This window comes from Mauremys mutica, chromosome 22 (assembly GCF_020497125.1).
Source record: "Mauremys mutica isolate MM-2020 ecotype Southern chromosome 22, ASM2049712v1, whole genome shotgun sequence".
NCBI classification, from domain to species: Eukaryota; Metazoa; Chordata; order Testudines; family Geoemydidae; genus Mauremys; species Mauremys mutica.
The window spans coordinates 18,488,538-18,504,028 of record NC_059093.1 but is presented as its reverse complement, the minus strand read 5'-3'; the positions used below and the strand labels follow the sequence as shown (position 1 = coordinate 18,504,028).

Below are 15,491 nucleotides of genomic sequence, written 5' to 3'. Positions count from 1 at the left end.
TCCACACTGGAGGGGGAGGGGAATCTAAGATACGCAACTTCAGCTACGAGAATAGCGTAGCTGAAGTCGACGTATCTTAGATCGACTTAGATTGACTAACTTCGTGTCCTCGCGGCGCGGGATCGACGGCCGTGGCTCCCCCAACAACTCCGCTTCTGCCTCTCGCCCTGGTGGAGTTCCGGAGTTGATGGGGAGCATGTTCAGGGATCGATGTATTGCGTCTAGATGAGACATGATACATCGATCCCCGATAGATTATCACTACCCACCGATCCGGCGGGTAGTGTAGACATACCCCAAGATTCAGAATCTTAATTGGTGTAAATCATTAAATTCAATGAAGATTTACATCAGCTGAGGATCTGGCCCTAAATGTTCTGGGTTTCTGATGCTTCTTTTTGACAACTACCCTATTCTTTGGAGACTAAAAAAGTTACCGAAATGAACCTCAACCTTAATTCCAGCTTAACAAATATTTCTGTCTTTGAATAAACAGCTACCTGAAGTGCTTGAGGTCAAAGTGGACTAAATGATTGAAGTGCTTCCCCCAGAGCCAAAGGGCTCCTTTTTCCAAAGCACTTGGTGCTTGCTTAGCCTGTAATGGAGTAAGAACAGTGAGTGAGAGCTATGTTGTGTCATGCAGCCAGGCAGCCTCTGTGCTGGGAGGCTTGGCTTTATTCCACATTGAAACATGATCACAGGGGCAACTCCACCCTGCCAAGAACAGCTTTTGATCACATGCCAGTGTCCCAGCCGAGCTAGCACCCTGCCTAAACATTTAATTTAGATGGATATTGGTGGTTAAGAGAAACAAGGAGCTTCATAGTGATACACAAGCTGGGTTCCTCTGCAGAAACTGAGCTTTTTCTCCTGTGCAGCCAGCTTTTGGAGCCAAGGTACCTTGCAATGCAGTGCCTCTGCTTTGCCCTAACCTGTTAAAGGATTTTTAGATCAGGATATGATCCTGCAATGGGTCTGTCATTGAATGTGCATCCAGTGAAGGGCACAAGGCACCAGCATGAGGCACTCTTATTGTCTGGGAGGTGGGCTCCTGCATGCAGAATTATTTGAATCTTCTGTGTGGCCTTCACAGTCAGACCCAGGTCAAGTGCATTGCCATAATTACCTAGGGAGGTGGGCGAGCATGGCCTGCTCTACAATGGGTGCAGTCTGTGGGCTCACCAAAGATGGATGAAGCCGTTTCCCAGCAACGTTACTGTCTCGGACTAAGGACAGTAATGAGTCCTATGGGTGCAACCCTTCTTGCCATTCAGAGGGATGCCGCACATGGTGTGCACGGTGTGCAAATGGGAATATGGATCTGGTTTCAGAATGAGGTACAAGAACCCCGTGTGAGAAGTCAGTGAACAGCTGGCCTCATCTCACACTCAGTACGGCTCTAGGAGAAGCCTCGATTTTGTTACTGTGGCAGTTGTGGAGAGGCTGGAAGCCCAGCCTGCATGAAAGGGCAGCACAAAAATCAGAGGAATTGTCTGAGCCATCAAGGCACAAACATAACTAACTGTAGGGCGGTTGCAATTCCATTGCTGACAGGTACTCAAGCTCTGCCGTTGCAGACATCAGTGACGGCAGCACCAGCATTGGCAATCACAGACTAGTCTAACAGCAAGGAGAAGAGAACCATTTTCATACCCTCAACTCCAATGCTGAAAGAGGCTTTGGAAGTGCAAGACAAGGCCACTGACTAGCCAAAATACCAGCCCCTGTCTTGCATCTTGTCTGATCAGCCCTGCCACAGCACACAGGGCTCATTCCAGTCAGGTGGCTTGAAAAGCAGAGGCAAAGTGCCTGCATCCCTTTAAATGTCCCCAGCTTGATACCATCTTCATAGCACTGACAGCAAGCACAGCACTTGTCCAGACTCACTCCTCAGATCCCACCGCCTCCGGAGAACCCACCCAGCCCCGTCCTCCTACAGCTCTTCCTTCCTGCCCTGCCCATCTCCCACTCACCTCACTGTAGTGAGCTACCATTTTGCTTCATTTGGAGTTTTGCTTGTGAACCAAGGGAAGCTGTCTAAATCACAAGGGTACTGTCTGACCTGACGGTTTGTTCATGTAATTCTGCACCCTGTGTGTGTATGTGTGCACGTGTGTGCGAGTACATGTGTCCACTCACCAACACCTCCCCCAAACCAGGAGCTTCAATGCACGGTGACTCTTAGAACGACCAGCAGAGAACAAGTGCCAGTGTGCCGGTGAGGGAACCAGCGGATGTGGAGCACAGGGGCTGGGAAAGGAAAGACACTTCACATGCACGAGGCGTTATTCTCAGGCATTCTAATTCTTACCCACAGGAAGTGAAAGATGTGTTAAATGCCAGACCCCATGGCAGTGCCTATCAGGAGGGCAGGTGAGTTCCCCTGACTCTGTTGGCACCACTCCGAGGCTGCGACGTGATCCAGAATTTAAGGGATAAGTCAGGAGGTGACAAGGCTGAGAAACTGCTGGCCAAGCAGACTGGTGGTGGTGGGGGGGCAGGTCACTGGGAGATTCCACTCTCCAAAGACCTGATCAAGGTAGCTTTATTAACCTGCTCAAATCCAGGACAAGGAGAGACAAATGATCCTGTCCAGATGTCTGGATCAGATCATCAGGACAAGAACGAGTCTGCAACAACAAAGCAGCTGCCTCACAGGCATATGCTGCAGTGACTGGGCCAGATTCACCCCATCGAGTTCCACTGGTGTGACTGAGCTGTGGGCTTCCAGCTTCACGAGAGAGGTTAGGCGGTAACCTCCCTCCAAAGTGCGAGCATCTGCCAGTGAGTTCTTATGGAGACAGGGCAGAACTGAAAGCTGCAGCCCATCACTGCCTGCCTTCCCTCAGGACTGGATGATCCCCCAGTACAGTGCCCTCAGGGCAAAGGGGAGTTCTGTTTGCATTTCCTGCACCTTCATGTTGGCAGGCAAGTGTGTTTCTTTCTAGTCATGCTAGATATACTCTGTTCATTGCCAGAGAACCCTCCCTTCCTTGTGACTCAGGAGATCACAGAAGAGACTGGCTCCTTTACATTTCTTCATCCAGTGGACTATCCAATGGACTATCAGTGCTGAGAGACCCACACCGGTCTGCATGATCTCTCTGGGACTGTGCTCCGGGACTAAATTCACCCACAATGGGGAGCAGCAGAAGGCCTAGCCCCTCTCACTCCTGGACAGGCCTCAGTACGAGGCCTCCCCCTCCCCACAACACCTTGGAGAGGATTGGCATGAGACCTAGGCCCTGCTAAAAATAGGGTTAAAATGCTATTTAAGGGGTGCCCAGGCCTTTTGCCCTTAAAAGTGTAAGTTGTGCATATGACCTTGTGGGCTGGGATGAATTTCAGCCTATAGGGGAGAGTCCAGTCAAAACTACTACAGTCAGGGTTTTAGAAGAGTTGCCATTCGAAGCCCATATTATAGGTTCATACACGTGCTAACCCTTTCCCCTTTGGGGCAGGGATTTTTCCTGCTTGGGCTGCCTGAAAGGTGGTGGTGGTTGTTTTGGCACTTGAGCAAAGTCTTTTCAGCCATTATGGGAGTTCTGGGCAGATAAAGCAAATGTATGTTTCCATTGTAAAAGAAATCACACCGCCATTTTTCTGTGGTGATAATGCAAATATAGTGGAACTTAGCAACTTAAGACTTGTCATATAAATAGGTCTCATAAGCAGTATAAATTCTGTCAAGTGCCCAGGTGCAATTCAGAATATTAATGATTGTTGCATCGCAAGAGCAGGAACGAAGTCCAAGCAGAGAGAGAGTGTGTGTGTATGCAGCCATCTTTATTCATTCCCAGCATGCTCTTATATACAACATGATAAGCAATCACAATTGCTAATTAGTTAATTAAACCCACACAGCCGCAGCTGTAACTCATAGGGTAATTATCATTCTACACACCTGTCTACCTATTCACAATTAGCTGGCCAATGAGAACAAGCCCAAAGCCAGCCCTTCACTCACAATTCTCAATCCAGAAGCCTTCAGCATCTCACATTCAATCCCACATCTCCCCCCTTTATTTACAATCAAAAGAAAAGGGAAAAGGAAAACAAGATAAAAACATTCACCAAACATTTTTAACTTATAACAACATAACACCACAATCTATCTTAATCAAATATTATGTTATTCATAAAACATTTGCAACTCATAACAGCATAACATTATAACCTATCATAAACAAAACTTTATAAGATCAACCTATATGACCATTCAATCCTTAACATATAATTTCAAAAACATCAAACGAACAAAACAAAACACAATAAACAAATGATGTAACCTCTGAAGGACCCCCCCCCCTTTTTTTTTTTTTTTTTTTTTTTTTTTTGAATCATCCCTCAGATGTCAGGTGATCAAACTGACACTGAGGGTGGTGGGGGGTCTTAAGGGAAAAACATCAAACCACATGACAATACAACAACAATTCTGGCCAGAAAACAGACAACACAAAACATAACAAGGAACATAAAACATAAATCTTAGTTCTAAATAATAATTGCATGGTACCACACAGATTTTCTTTCAAACACAAAAAATCATCTCAAATGAGTAATTCATTCATGGAGGATCAGACAGAAAAAGTCCTGGCAGAGCTAACAAACAGTTCTCCTCCATGGGCTCTGATTCCACGGCACCTGGGCGCGTCTTGTAAGGCTCCTCCACATCTGCCTACCGTCGCTCCGGAGGACGCAGCCAAGGCCGGACCCACCTTGCTGGCATCCATCTGGGACCCGCATCAGTGGCAATACACGCATAACCCCTGCCCCACGGTAGCAAGTCAGCTGGTCCTTTCCATATTTGCTGTTGATAATCAAAACCATGTGACCGAGGGTCGGGGGGCCACACCCTGCTCTTCCCCAGTCATCCCGCTGACATGTTTAATCGCAGGGGGCACCTGGCTATTTTTTCCAAGCACGTAAAGAGCTTTCAACAACTGAGCGGCAGGCGTCTTATCCAAGGCGTCTGCCCGTTCACTGCAAATCCCCCCTTTCTGTCTTAAGAGGAGCGCCTTCAGAGAGGCGTGAGCATGTTCAATAAGAGCTTGTAGTTTGTCTACTTCAGCCTGAAGGGTTTGGACAAGCAGTTTCTTTGGCTTGTAGCTCCTTCTTAATTTCACTCAGCTCAAGAACAGCAGCTCTATAATGACGACGGTCATGTGCTGCATCTACTTTGGCTGTCGCAACCTGCTTTTCAAGGTTAGTTAACTTTTAACTTTTCTCTTTCTAAGGCAGTCTGTAAAGCTTGAATATTTAGGACTGCTTGAACCCGGAGATTCAGCTGCACCAGGTCTGCCCCTCTTTTTGCTAGTAATGTTTCGGGGGTGTTGCTGTACTCTCGCAAAACAGTGTTAGACTGACCAAGACCAGTGAGCTTCCCCCCGTTCATGTTCCAGTTCGAGGGCCAACTTTCTTGTTTATTTCTTCCAAACTTTTTTATCTTCCTCCTGAAACCTCTAGATTCTTGAAGCTCCCTGGCTGGTGAGTGAAATTACTTCTTGCAGCTCTTTCTTCCGACATCATCTTACTGTGGCAAAACAGCCTGCAGCTCTAGCTCCAAAGCTTGAATCCTTTCATGGAAAGCCTGGTTATTTCCTCCATCAGCGATTGTGTTTTTAGTTTGCTCAGCTCTAATTCAGAAGATTCCTTTGCAGTGAGGGCTTCCTGCAGCCGGCGGCTAAGAATGCCAACTGCATTCTCATAGGCTTTATGTTTTGCCTTCATTTCTTTCTGTGCACTGTCAGATCTAACCCCAGACGCTTCATTTTTTGTTTCTGTTCAGTAATGGCCTTTTTGGCTTCCTCTTGCATTTGTTTTACCTGTAGTTTTAATACCTCATTCACCTCAGCAAGAGATGTCATTTGTTCTTTATCAATCTGCAAAGACTGTAGCTGTATCTCCATATCATCTCGTTCTTTTTGCACTGACTGGAGGTGACTTTCTAACTCCACCATCTGCTGGTGAACCTGGGATACTTCCTTCTGAAGTCTTAAGCGTTCAACATCAATGGACTGCTTTTCACCTTGAAGTTCCAGTAGCCCCTGTTTTAATTCTTTCAACTCCAAATCCAGCTGCTTCTTTGTAGATTTTCAATTCACTAATCACTGGTCCTGTGAACTTGCATCTCTTTGATAAGCTTCCACCATTACTTTTTGCTGTAGGAACTGCTCCTTTACTTTTTGGGTTTGTTTCTTCAGGCTGACACTTTCCTGTTGCAGATTTTCCACCTGGCTCAATTGTGCCAAGATTTCTGATGCTGCCTCAGTACTTTCACCTAAGAAGTTTGCTCCTTCATCAAGTTCTTCTTTGCTTGCTTTATGCTGCCTGCAGAGCTACCTCTAGGACAATCTTCTCATTCTGCAAATATTTGGATCGTGTCATCCTTGGAAATAACATCACCCTGGAATTCCTCTAAACCTGGCCACCAGCTCATCATATTGAGTCTGTAGGGTCATTTAGGGACTGCTCTTTGGGTGTGCAATGATTCTTGGGTTAAGGTGAGCTGCTTCATGAGCACTAAATGCTCTTGTTGTAAAGATTCAAACTGCAGATCTCGCTGATGCAGAATCAATTTAATCTGTTCCAGTGTTACTGCAAAATCAGCCATTTTCTGCAGTTGTTTTCTCTCATCCTCAAACTCCTCCAATCGTCTCTGCGCGGTGAGCCATACTGGACTCAGGGAGAAAACCTCCTTATCGCCCTGAGCCACCAATTTCCAGAGCTCACAGCCCAACCGCTCCCAAACAGTTTTATTACTTGATTGAATGGAAAGTCCCCCTCTTCGTCCCCACCGCAACAGGCGGATAACGCATCAGAGGGGAACTTTTCTCCCCACCGCTCCGTGATGCGTATCAAATCTGCTGACGCAGCAGTTCCCATATTAGCTGCTCACTTCTTGGTTCGAGTGTGCCTCCCTTGTCAGATGCCCTGCGGCTCCCAGCCGCTTACTCGAACAACCCTGCGGCTCCCAGCCACTTGTCAGGTACGCCCTCCTTTCTTCGGACGCCCCGCGGCTTCCCAGCCGCTCACTTGGACACCCTGCGGCTCCCAGCTGCTTGTCAGGCACGCCTCCTCTCTCGGACGCCCTGCAGCTCTCAGCTGCTCGCTCGGACGCCGTGCGTTTATTTTTTTTTTTTTTTTTTTTTTTTTTTTTTTTTTCCTTCTTCCTTTCTCTCTCTCTCTCTCTCCTCCGGCCGCTCAACGCTGGGACTTCAGGCGCGTCCTTCTTTTTCTTTTTATCAATTCAGGCCACCAACACTATCTTCATTCAAGATTGGCAACAGTGGTACTAGTACTTATCTTGTTTTAGTTCTGTTTTGCCTTCTTGATAGTTCACGATTTGTCTTCTAGTGACTTCAGTTATGGGTTTAGTTCTTTTTGCATTTCATTCATTTCCTTTGCCTCAGCCTTCCTCATACTTTCCTCTCCTTCTCCTAGTGATAACCAGTACAATAATTCCAGCAACAATTGCTAGTACCACCACTACAATGACTGCAATAATACCAGCAGTCAGACGTTTCATGGAAAACTCTGGGGGCTTTTCATCAACATAGTAGATTAGAGCTTGATCAAATTTTAGAGGTTCTTCACTGATGTTTATCTGTAGTGTGAGTCACCTTTGACATCTTTTTCAAAGTAGTAAGCCACGTCAGATATATCCACACTCTTGGCAGACTTCTGGGAAACATTTTGTTTTCAGTTCAATAGTGATATAAGGTTTTTCATACACAACATCAGTTATATACTCTGGATTCAGCGAGTAACGCTCCTTAAATTCATTTTTGATGATTACCTTCAAAAGAGAAGCATCCACAGCTGTACTTCTCTCACTGTGTTTTGTTTCAATGATGATCCAGCTTGTTCTGACTAGTTCACTGCAGTGTAAGTCTGTATCACATCGGGGTCACCATTTGTTGCATCGCAAGAGCAGGAACGAAGTCCAAGCAGAGAGAGAGTGTGTGTGTATGCAGCCATCTTTATTCATTCCCAGCATGCTCTTATATACAACATGATAAGCAATCACAATTGCTAATTAGTTAATTAAACCCACACAGCCGCAGCTGTAACTCATAGGGTAATTATCATTCTACACACCTGTCTACCTATTCACAATTAGCTGGCCAATGAGAACAAGCCCAAAGCCAGCCCTTCACTCACAATTCTCAATCCAGAAGCCTTCAGCATCTCACATTCAATCCCACAAATGATGATCTTTAAATCCCTGAATGGTCTGAGACTCAGCTATCCAAAAGATTTCCTGGCTTCACACCAGCTAAGCTGGCTTCTGCTGCTCGGACAGGGAGCGTACTGTCTGGAAGCAATGGCAGGACACTCCTTGCTGTGGGCTGTCTCTCCCCTGTGGCCAACACAGCCCCTGATTTGGGCAAGTGTCAAGAGAGAATGCAAGGTGCACCTCTTATATCAGCCTTTTAACTGAATCCATCCCTGCAGTCCGACCATTTTTGCCATTTTGTGTTCATTGTGGAATAAAGGCATAAAAGGACGTATCAGAAAATGGTCACGGAGGATCTCTGGATTGACTGAAAGCTCAGCTGGTGAGGGGAAGTGGGACATAGAGAAAAGCTATGTTTTGTCCAGGTTAAGCAAGTTTCTAATGATCCAGAGTACAGGTGCATTCCCTTTAGTCAAGCTAGGATAAAAGTGAGCCTTGTTCCTTTGATCTGGGAAATCTGTAGCACAGGCATGAATAAGTTTAGCACAGCCACTTGTGAACTGAGTTGTACAGTGCATGACTGGCCTGTGCCCTTTGCTGTGCAATCAGTGCTGAGGATACTGAACAGATGTTAATAGCAATGTCACACGCCACAGTGCAGTAACCAGTGGTGGCTTCAGGCACCAGTGCTCCAAGCGCATGCCTGGGGTGGCAAGCCCTGTGAGGGCGGCAGTCAGGCAGCCTTCAGTGGCTTGCCTGCGGGAGGTCCGCTGGGACCGCGGATTCGGCGGCAATTCGGCAGCGGGTACGCCGAAGCCATGGGACTGACAGACCTCCCGCAGGCAATCCGCCGAATCCACGAGACTGGGGACCTCCCGCAGGCATGCCTCCGAAGGCAGCCTGCCTGCCGTGCTTGGGGTGGCAAAAAAGCTAGAGCCGCCCCTGGCAGTAACAATCTGCACTGCTTTCTCAAATTGGAGAGGGCATTTCTACTGTGTTTACAAGCATGGAAAGACATTGGATAAAGGACAGTTCACCCACATCCGCTCAAACCACCCAAGATGGTTTAACCCCCCAGCACAGGTCAGCAATTCACGTATCATTGGGTCCTATCAGTGTATGAATTGCCCTTTGCAATGTCGAGTGAGCTGACTAGTAGTACTTGCCACACAGTTACTCTGCCCTGGTTGTGGCCTCTGCACCATTCCCACACAGGGGAAATACTGGAGCACAGTGTGAGTGCAAAGGGCCCCTATGGAAGCAAACAGATGAGTTTGCCACACAGGTTCATTACCACCACGATTGCTGTGTCGCCCATAGTAACATCCATGGAGCTGCTCCGTGAGCAGATGGGCTGAGATTTACTCCAGAACAGACAACTCCTCCAAGACTCTAGTGACACTTAAGCCCCACTTAAACCCTTAGGACAGGACTTAAGTGATGCCTAGGGCCAGGTGTTGTCCCTCTGCACATGGCTGAATATGAATATACCAGTTACAAAGCTTTCCCCACTTTGAATGCCACCCATATTTTTGCATGGAGGCAGCTAATATTAAGGTGGTAAAATGATTCATAAGGGCTTTCTGATTAAATACAAGGACATTTTATGCAAAAACAAACTGGTGGCTTCACTCCCTGGTGCTGTCTCTCTTCTTCTTTGTACTGTCTGTGCTCGACCACTGCTACAGAGCTCACTGCATTTGCTGTACATTAAGTTGAAGTGCCCACATGGGAGGCAGTGGTTTAAGTGGGGGTAGCAGACAGGGCGATGTGGGTTCAGTTTTTAACTCTGCCACAGAATCCCTGTAAGGCATTGCTCAAGACACTTACCCTCTGAGGGCTGTAATACTTTGGTCTCATTCCGGCTGTTGGGTTCAGTGTGAGGGTGCTGAGTGCTGTTGGTGGCCTGTGATGACAGGAGGTCATACTACATGATCTGGTGATCTCTTCTGGCCTTTAGCTCTATGACTCTGTAGCTCAGGTCACTAATCTGCATAATGGGGAGGATATCTACCCATCTTTGAAAAGCCTTTTAAGCTCCACAGATGAAAAGCAGTATATAAGTGGTATTATATGGTATCCCTATTTGTATGGACAGCCCCCTCTTTGATGACATACTGGGATTGAACTTGGTACATCCAGAGCTAAAAGCATGAGCTGCTACAGCTAAAGAGCCAAGGCTGTGTAGCAACTGCAATAACTTGTATCTTCTGTGGATCAGCACAGAGAGGGACCTGTAACGCACACTCACCAGAGGGTTACATTTATACCATTGCTCCGACCAAGAAGTCCTATAGTGTTAAGAGCAAACTGAACATTTCAGCACATTCAGAATGATGGCGCAAACACAGAGGAGAGTACTAAGCAGATGGCTTATTTCAGGATGTATTCTTGTAGGCTCACAGTCCAATACACTGCACTCTGCTTCCTTACACCTACTAATAGTCATCTCCCCTTCCCCTGCTTCCCCATTTAATGAAAATCTGTTCACTTGAAATACAGATTATTATTTACAGTAGTGCACTGAGACTTCAGCCTAGATCAGGGCCCCATTATGTTCAGCATATGTTATTGATCGTCCTAGCCCCAAAGAGCATACAGTCTCATAGATGTAACAGCAGGTGGGGGAAACAAATGAATAGGGTGGGAGACGCAAGGATGAGATCCCAGTTGTCAGAGCTGGATTTTACACAGACTAGCCACAGTTTGTAGGTGTAGTAAGCTGATCGGTAGCTGTAATAAGGCTCACCACTAGCTTAGCTGTTCTTAGAAGGGAGACAACATAGCAGAGGTGCATTTTAAGGAAAGATTTGAAGGAGAATCAGGAGTGGCTGCAAATGTTTTGGCAGAGAGTCTTCCCCATGCATAAGGGGTAGCGTGGGAGAAAACATGAAGGTGCTTGTTGGCGAAGCTGATTGGTGGGTGGTCAAAGCAGGAGGAATGCAATCAGCATCACAATGAGATAATGGTGCATCCAGGCAATTTCTGTTCATCTAGGTATCAGTAGGCTTTCTTCATCTACACTTTTCCCCACATCTGCTGCATGCCTGTGCTTACCCCCTTACTTTTTGATGCATTAGCAGGTTGACATGGATTCCTGTTCCTATAGACATGTGACCAAAGCCCAAGGAGCAATCTCTAAACGACTAGTAGAACCCAACAGAACAGAATGGATCAGCAGAGAATGAGTAACATATCCTAGGGTCCCTGATGCTAGGCAGAGCACTCATTGAATTTCTCCAATAGCTACAGGAAAGAAACATTCTGAAACAGAGAGAGGGTAAAATTTTCAGAAGCACCTAAGTGGCTTAGAAGCCTAAGTCCCATTTTCAAAAGTCACTTAGGACCAGATTTTCAAAAGTATTTGGTGCCTAAAGTTGCAGACAGGCACCCAGTGGGATTTTCAAAAGCACTTAGGTTACGTTTAAACTGTGTAGCCCATAGCCCAGAGATTAGAGCCCTCACCTGGAATGTGAGTGAGCCATATTCAACTTCCCACTCTGCCTTGTTTAGCCCAGGGACTTGACCCCACATTCCCCACCTCTCTGGTGGGTCCCCCAGCAACTGCAGAATTCTGGAGTGGGTCTGTTGCAATATTTTCTGTTGAAGTTATTCTACTTTGTAGAAAATAATTAAATAGCAATTTTTACACATAGCAAATTTCAGTTCTATTTTATATATTTAAACAAACTATAATAAAGTTTTAAGTCATCAAAAATGTGGTGCTAGTTTATTTATTTGTGCACTTTTATAATATAATTTGGACCTGCTGATGTGTCTGCATCTATCCACGGTTAAGCAAGTTGACCGAATGAAAGAGCAAAGTGGATAGAGGAATGTGGCCATTAGAAGGAGTAACAAGAAATGAAGTGATCAAACGTCTATGGGGCCTTTTCACCTAGTCTCCCAGAGAGATTCAGAGATTCCAAGGCCAGAAGGTACAACTGTGATCTTCTAGTCTGACTTCCTGTATAACACAGGCCATAGAAGAGCAGATGTTTTTAAAAAAAATTTTTGGGTGGGGGGGGGCAGGGGGGAATCCAATCTTGATTTAAAAATTGTCAGCGATGGAGAATCCACCCCAACACTTGGAACATTGTTCCAACAGTTATTACTCTCACAGTTAAAAAAGTATGCCTTATTTCCAGTCTGAATTTGTCTAACTTCAACTTTCAGTCACTAATCGTGTACCTTTCTCTGCCAGATTGAAGAGACCATTATCAAATATTTGATCCCCATGTAGGTACTTATAGACGGTAATAAAGTTACCCCTTAATCTTCCCTTTGCTAAACTAAATAGACCGAGCTCCTTGGCTCTATCACTATCAGGCAGGTTTCTAACCCTTTAATCATTCTAGTAGCTCTTCTTTGACCCCTCTCCAATTTATCACCATCCTTCTTGAACGATGGACACCAAAACTGTACACAGGATTCCAGCAGCGGTCACACCTATTTATGTATCCAAGGATCTCATTAGCATTTTGGTCACAGTGTCACACTGGGAGCTCATGTTCATCTGATTATCCACCACAACCACCAAACCTTTTTCAGAGTCACTGCTTCCCAGATTAGAGTCCCCCATCCTGTAAGTATGGCTGACATACTTTGTTCCTAGCTGTATACATTTACATTTAGCAGTATTAAAATGCCTATCGTTTGCTTGCACCCAACTTACCAAGTGTTCCAGTTCGCTCTCTATCAGTGATTTATCTTCTTCATTATTTACCACTTCCCAAATGTTTCTGTATTCTACAGATGTTAACAGTGATAACTGTTTTCTTCTAGGTCATTGATAAAAATGTTAAATAGTGTAGGGCCAAAAACTTATCACTGAGTAGGACCAACTGAGTAGGATCATGAGGAATATGAGAAGACTGGATGAAGTTCACTCCTTGCAATGGGCCCAAAAAAGTGGCAGAAACCCCATTGCTTGCAACTTTTAAAACTAGACTGGACGAAATGTAGAAAATGTCCAATATTGAACAATCCTGCCTTGGCAGAGATGGACAGGATGATCTACTAGGTAGTTTCCAATTCTCTCATCAATGATTCCATACAAGAGTAGATGGCAGTATGTTAGTCCTGAGCAGAGGATCAATATTTCCACAGGGATAATATTTCAAATATTATTTCTCAGCTTTAGAGGCAAAGAACAAAGGAGCGTGTGTTGGAGGAGGAAGAGAATCATCAGTTGATAGGAGGATCTGGTCTTGTCTTGTGTGATTATTTTCTTTTCTGTTAATCTCATGGAATTGTGCTGGATTGGCTTTATTTTGTTCACAGTTGGATACAGTGCTACACTGCACATTTACATTTAATTTTAGATTGGGTGACTTTTACTGTAAAGCACTTAATCGTTACTCACTTGATTCTCAAGGTGTTAAACAGAAACTGTATAACTTCCGTGAGTACTAATTGGATCCTGTAGAATTTAGGCTGCCGTCATTTTTGGATATTAGTGCATGTATGTTAGCATCAGGATGGCAGCAATATGTATAATTGCGTGTGGATGGGCTTATTCTAGGTCTCTAATTATGTGTTTCAGCAACAGTCTCTGAAGTCCTGGTTCATTCTCTTCTTTTGTTACACTATCAGATTATAAAGTGTTTGGTATCTGTTTTACAAAATAAGATGATATGCCGAGTGCAGCATAAGGAGTTACCTGATGGACACATGCCCATCTAAAGTGAAAAAGATAATCATCTTCCAAACATGACATTTTTATTCTTGAGGCTAAGATTATTTCCTTGAATCTGGTGTAACCATTTTCTGGAAAGATGAGGTAAGTTAACGAGACTGAGCGTTTCACGGAAATCACAAATCATTAGGAGGGGGACTTAATGAATGCCAGAGCCCCTAACTTTAACACTGAGAAGCAACAGTATTGTCAGATAAATAGACTTCAGACCATTTTTAACTAGGCCAGTCATTGCTTTTGGCCTGAGAAAAATGTTTCTGTTGAGACTATGAAAGGTCTGAAATGCTTCTCAGCCTCCGCCTTCAGGGCAGAGGACAATTTTGTCCTCCATTTTAATGGGAAAAATCTGCATCTCTGGACTAATAGGAACCAATCAAATATAATCTGCTTTACAATCTTAGACATTTCTGTTGACTGTTGTGTCTGGCCTGGTCTAAGCCCAGAGTTGTTCCAGCTTAACTGATTTATTTAAATCAGTGCAACTTTGTTTGTGGACACTTACATCAATTTAAAGCTGGCTTCTATCGGTTTAGTTTACCGCTGTTATTTAACAGTTTAGTTAAGTTTTGTGTGCAGACAAGACCCAAGCGATTTACGTTAGAGTTTGCTTAATGTATTTACCTGGCAATCAATCCTTCCCCAGCTAACCCCACTTCAAAGCAGGTGTAAAACTGGGAAAAAAAAAAAAAGGCAGAATGGTAGCATTTTACACCACTGGTTTAAATGATGTCACAGAGTGGAGTGGAGAATCCATGTCCCCCTTTGCCTACTGTCCCTTTATGGACTCTCCTGTCCTGCTGAGGCTGCTCTTCACAACCCCTTTTCTGTGCATGGGGCAACTGGAGTAGGGCAGCAGAGTACAGCCAGGCAGCAGCATGGAGGAGGTTTCTCATGTTTCTTGCCTGGATTCATTTTGGGGTTGTTTGCCCATGGTCTGTGTATTTGAAACCCAAGTTCTGTCTGTTCCCATTAACCGGAGTAGCCGCTTCTAGAACTCCCCAGGCTGGACTATAAGCAGTGCCCCTTCCCTATTCTCCCTCCTCCACTTCCCTCCCTCTAGGACAGGGGTCTCAAACTCAATTTACCTTAGGGCCAGTGCCAGTCCTCAAATCCTCCCAGTGGGCCAATAATGTCACTCATGCCGCCCAAAACCTGCCCCCCCAAACTCTGCCCCCCACATGCCTAAGGCTCTGGGGGGGAGTTTGTGTGGGGGAGGAGGTCTGGGGTAGGGGATTGAGATGCAGGCTCTGGGAGGGAGTTGGGGGCGGGAGGAGGAGTGTGGGAAAGGGTGGGGTACAGGCTCTGGGAGGGAGTTTGGGGGCTTGGGGTGTGTGTGGGGAGGGGGAGAGGGTAAAGGCTCTGGGAGGGAGTTGGGGGCAGGAGGGGGTGTGTGGGAAGGGGGGTACAGGCTCTGTGAGGGAGTTTGAGGGCTGGGGGGTATGGGGAGGGGGTGCAGGCTCTGGGAGGGAGTTGGGGGGCAGGAGGGGGTGTGGGAAGGGGGGTACAGGCTCTGTGAGGGAGTTTGAGGGCTGGGGGGTATGGGGAGGGGGTGCAGGCTCTGGGAGGGAGTTGGGGGGCAGGAGGGGGTATGTGGGAAGGGGATGGGGTGCAGGC

General features: G+C 45.9%; 1 protein-coding gene and 1 pseudogene across 4 annotated transcripts in view; both read right to left on the bottom strand.

Moving 5' to 3' along the window:
- Window positions 1–15,491, bottom strand: part of PKNOX2 (PBX/knotted 1 homeobox 2) — a 651,385-nt gene that overhangs the window by 512,215 nt on the left and 123,679 nt on the right. The window lies entirely within an intron of this gene.
- On the bottom strand, window positions 4,821–10,039 carry LOC123354617 (annotated as a pseudogene).